The 5,630-nt window shown below is 36.4% G+C and overlaps 1 pseudogene; it reads left to right on the top strand.

Annotated features, from left to right (window-relative positions):
- LOC104987171 overlaps positions 1-1,576 on the top strand; it is a 20,336-nt pseudogene extending 18,760 nt beyond the window's left edge.
- The last annotated feature ends 4,054 nt before the right edge of the window (positions 1,577-5,630 follow it).

Here is a 5,630-nt window from a genome sequence, read left to right as displayed (position 1 = left end):
CCATGAAATTAAAAGACGCTTACTCCTTGGAAGGAAAGTTATGACCAACCTAGATAGCATATTCAAAAGCAGAGACATTACTTTGCCAACAAAGGTTCGTCTAGTCGAGGCTATGGTTTTTCCTGTGGTCATATATGGATATGAGAATTGGACTGTGAAGAAAGCTGAGCACTGAAGAATTGATGCTTTTGAACTGTGGTGTTGGAGAAGACTCTTGAGAGTCCCTTGGACTGAAAGGAGATCCAACTAGTCCATTCTGAAGGAGATCAGCCCTGGGATCTCTTTGGAAGGACTGATGCTAAAGCTGAAACTCCAGTACTTTGGCCACCTCATGCGAAGAGTTGACTCATTGGAAAAGACTCTGATGCTGGGAGGGATTGGGGGCAAGAAGGGAAGGGGACGACAGAGGATGAGATGGGTGGATGGCATCACTGACTCAGTGGACTTGATTCTGGGTGAACTCTGGGAGTTGGTGATGGACAGGGAGGCCTGACATGCTGTGATTCATGGGGTGGCAAAGAGTCGGACATGACTGAGCGACTGATCTGATCTGATCTGTAAGTACCAGTTCCTGTGTAATGACCATTTTACTCCTGACTCTGTAACATCGGATAGGGTCTTTACTATTTGAAATAATCTGCAATTTCAACAATATTTTCTCTGCCTGAAGGCAATCAGGAGAAAGAGTCTTGAAAAAAAATCTCAGAAGAAAAAATTGAAAAGTGAGAAAGAAGTATATCTAAAAACCAAGTCAGAAGCATCTTTTGCATCAAATGAGCCAAATAAGCATCCAATTAAGATGTCCTTCCTTAACATACAGAATTACTTGAATCAGCTGCCTTGGTAAAGCCACCAGATCCAAAACCAGAAAGTGTGCAAAATAACATACTAACTCTTAATCCAGTTAAATAAGATACCAGAAAACCAGAATTCACCTTGGAAACATTAGTTAACCATGACATGGATATAGGTGGTTTGCACACATTTTTTGAGAATCTAAATTCTACGACTATTACTTTAACAACTTCAAATTCAGAGGGTATTCAGCAGCCTTTAGAAACCCAAGAAGTGCTTGAAATAATTACCAATTATCTTGCTAACCCACACTTCACAAATGATTCTGTGGAAATTAAGTCAGCACAGGAAAATGCATTCATGTTCAGCACAATTACTCCAACAGTGAAGAATTAAACAGATAAAGAATCTGTTATTGCCATTTTTGTACCTACAGAAAATTCCAAACCTACAATTAATTCTTTTATACGTGCCCAAGAAACAATGGAAACGGTGGAAATGGACATTAAAGACCTAGACATTGAAGACTCAAATACTGATATAGACTTTGAGACAGATGTTTTATGGATTGAGCATTTTACTGCAGACCAATGTAAATAAGGAATATCCTTGGCAGAAAGTCTAAACTACATTCAAAGATAACTCCTTGAGTTACAAGAACAGCAAACTCTAGGGAGATTGAAGTCTTTGGAAGCTCTTATAAGGCAGCTAAAACAGGAAAACTGGCTATCTGAAGAAAATTATAGAAAACCATTTCACAACATATGAAGTTATTATATAGATTAGAGACGTTTTAAAATTTGTGACTTTTACATAAGGTTTTTTTGGCCAAAGCAAATTATATGTAAAGTGAACTTATTCTTGTGTAAAATTCTTACCTTAATGAAGCTAAGAAAGTGCTCTAATGTTATGAACTTCATCCTGTCTTTGTTATGCTCATCTTTGAGAAAAACTAGAGAGTTTTTGGGTAGAAGACATTTCATCACTTCTTAACATTCCAAATTTAAAGTAAAAATGTACTGAATAAACAATATGATTAAGTCATAAACTGAGAGAACACAGATATGGTAAACAAGATCCCAGAATAGAAGTCAAGTTCAGGAATCAGTCCTGGTTGTACCATTAAGATGTGTCTTGGACAAGTTACTTATTGAGTCTCAGTCTCTAATTTGTAGAAGGAGGGCATACCACTAAATCTCTAACATCAGTCAGTTCAGTCCAGTCGCTCAGTCATATCCGACTCTTTGCGACCCCATGAATTGCAGCATGCCAGGCCTCCCTGTCCATCACCAACTCCTGGAGTTCACTCAGACTCACGTCCATTGAGTCAGTGATGCCATCCACCCATCTCATCCTCTGTCGTCCCCTTCTCCTCTTGCCCCCAATCCCTCCCAGCATCAGAGTCTTTTCCAATGAGTCAACTCTTTGCATGAGGTGGCCAATGTACTGGAGTTTCAGCTTTAGCATCATTCCTTCCAAAGAAAATCCAGGGCTGATCTCCTTCAGAATGGACTGGTTAGATCTCGCAGTCCGAGGGACTCTCAAGAGTCTTCTCCAACACCACAGTTCAAAAGCATCAATTCTTCAGCACTCAGCTTTCTTCACAGTCCAACTCTCACATCCATACATGACCACTGGGAAAACCATAGCATTGACTAGACAGACCTTTGTTGGTAAAGTAATGTCTCTGCTTTTTAATATGCTGTCTAGGTTGTTCATAGTTTTTCTTCCAAGGAGCAAACGTCTATTAATTTCATGGCTGCAGTCACCATCTTCAGTGGTTTTGAAGCCCCCAAAAATAAAGACCCTCACTGTTTTTGTTGTTTCGCCATCTATTTGCCATGAAATAATGGGACCAGATGCCATTTGTTGAAGATCAGTTGACTATAAATATGTGTGTTTATTTCTTGGCTATTAATTTCATTTCATTTGTCTATATGTCTCTTTATGCCACCACAATAATATTTTTATTATTGTATATTTGTAATATATTTTGGAATGAGGGAGTGTTACACCTCCATTTTTCTTCTTCTTTCTCAAGATTGCTTTGGCTTTTCAGAGTCTTTTGTAGGTCTATATGAATTTTAGGATGTTTTTCCATTTCTGTAAAGAATGAAATTGGACATTTTGTAAGAATTGCATTGAATCTGTAGATCACTTTGTATAGTACAGATACTTAAACAATATCAATTCTCCCAATCCATGAATACAGGATGCCTTTCCATTTATATGTGTCTTTAATTTCCTTCATTAACATTTTATTGTTTTCAGTGTATATATCCTTGTTTTCAGATCCTCGGGTAAGTTTTTCCTTGTTGCTCTGCAAATGAGATTGCTTCCTTAAATTCCACTTCAGATAATTTGCTGTTAGTGTATTGAAATTCAACTTATTTTTTCACCATCATTATTTACTTATTTTTAACTTTTTATATTGTATTAGAGTATAGCTAATTAACAATGTTGTGATAGCTTCAAATAAATGTACAGCAAAAGGACTCAGCCTTACATATACATGTATTCACTCTCTTCTAAAATTCCCTCCCATCCAGCTGCCACATAATTTTGAGGAGAGTTCCATGTGCTACATAGTAGGTCCTTGTTGATTGTCCATTTTAAATACAGCAGTGTGTACAGGCAACCATAAATTTGTTCTCTAAGTCTGTGAGTTCCTTTCTGTTTTGTAAGTAAGTTCAGTTGTATCACTTGTTTTTAGATTCCACATATAAGGGAGGTCATACTATGTTTCTCCCTCTCTGTCTGACTTATTTCACTCAGTATGACAATCTATAGGTCCATCATGGTTGCTGCAAATAGAATTATCTCATTATTTTTTTAATGGCTGAGTAATATTCCATTGTATAAATGCACCGTATCTCCTTTATTCATGTCTCTGTTGATGGATACTTAGGTTGCCTTCATGTCCTTGGCTATTGTAAATAGTGCTTCAATGAACATCAGTGTGCGTGTATCCTTTTGGATCATGTTTTTCTCCAGATATATGCTCAGGAATGGGGTTGAGGGTCATATGGTAGCTCTAGTTTTAGTTTATTCAGGAATCTCTATACTGTTCTCCATAGTGGTTGTACAATTCCACCAACAGTGTAGGAGGGTTCTTTTCTCTCCACACCCTCTCCAGCATTTATTGTTTGCAGTTTTTTTTGATGATAGCCATTCTGGCTGATGTGAGGTGATATCTCATTGTAGTGTTGATTTGCATTTCTCAAATAATTAGTGATGTTGAACATCTTTTCATGTGCCTCTTGGCCATCTGTATGTCTTCTTTGCAGAAATGTCTATTTAGATATTCTGCCCATTTTTTTGAGTGGGTTGTTAGTTTTCATGTGAGCTGTTTATAAATTCTGGAAACTAATCCCTCATTGCTCACATCATCTGCAAAAGTTTTCTCCCAATCTGTGTGTTGCCTTTTTATTTTTCTTATTGTTTCCTTTGCTGTGAAAAAACTTTTGAGTTTAAGTAGATCCCATTTGTTTATTTTTGTTTTCATTTCCATTATTCTGGGAGATAGGTGGGAAAAGATATTGCTGCAATTTATGTTATACAGTTTTCTGCCTATGTTTTCCTCTAGGAGTTTTATCGTGTCCAGTCTCACATTTAGGTATTTAATACATTTTGAGCTTATTTTTGTGTGTGGTGTTAAAAAAAGTTATCTACTTTTATTTTTAATGTGTAGCTGTTCAGTTTTCCCAAAACATTTGTTGAAGAGACTGTCTTTCAGTGTTGTGTAGTCTTGCCTCCTTTGTCATACCTTAATTGGCCATAGGTACATGGGTTTATTTCTGGATTTCCTATTCTGCTCCATTAATCTATATTTCTATTTTTGTACCAGTACCATACTGTTTTGATGACTGTCACTCTGTAGTTTACTCTGAAGTCAGGGAGCCTGATTACTTTAGCTCTGTTTTTTCTTTTTAATACTGCTTTGACTATTCAGAGTCCTTTGTGTCTGAATACATATTTGGAGATTTTTTGTTCTGGTTCTGTGAAAAATGCCATTGGTAATTTGATAAGGATTGTATTGAATCTGTAGTTGCCTTGGGTAGTATAGTCATTTTGACAATATTGACTACTCCAATCCACAAGCATAGTATGTCTTTCCATTTTATTGTGTCTTCCTTGACTTCTTTAATAAATATCTTATAGTTTTTGGAGTACAAGTCTTTTGTCTCCTTAGGTAGGTTTATTCTTAGATATTTTATTCTTTTTGATGCAGTGGTAAATTGAATTGTTTCCTGAATTTCTCTTTCTGGTCTTTCATTGTTGGTATAGAAGTGTACAGATTTCTGTGTATTAATTTTGTAATCTGCAACTTTACCATTTTCATTGATGAGTTCTAGGAGTATTATAGTAGTATCTTTAAGTTATTTTATGTATAGTATCATGTCATCTGCAAACACTGACAGTTTAAGTTCTTCTTTTCCAATTTGGATTCCGTTTACTTCTTTTCCTTCTTTGATTGCTGTACCTAGGACTTCCAAAACTATGCTGAATAAAAGTGGCAAAAGTAGACATCCTTGTCTTGTTCCTGATCTTAGAGGAAAGCTTTCAGCTTTTCACTATTGAGTATTATGTTAAATGTAGGTTTGTTATATATGGCCTTTATTACATGGAAGACAATTGCACTCATCTCACACACTAGCAAAGTAATGCTCAAAATTCTCTAAGCCAGGCTTCAGCAATAAGTGAACCATGAACTTCCAGTTGTTCAAGCTGGTTTTAGAAAAGGCAGAGGAACCAGAGACCAAATTGCCAACAACTGCTGGATCATTGAAAAAGCAAGAGAGTTCCAGAAAAACATCTATTTCTGCTTTATTGAC

This window comes from Bison bison, unplaced genomic scaffold (genome assembly GCF_000754665.1).
Source record: "Bison bison bison isolate TAMUID 2011002044 unplaced genomic scaffold, Bison_UMD1.0 scf7180017864088, whole genome shotgun sequence".
NCBI lineage: Eukaryota > Metazoa > Chordata > Mammalia > Artiodactyla > Bovidae > Bison > Bison bison.
The sequence above is the reverse complement of the archived record's forward strand: the minus strand, read 5'-3'. Positions and strand labels throughout refer to the sequence as shown.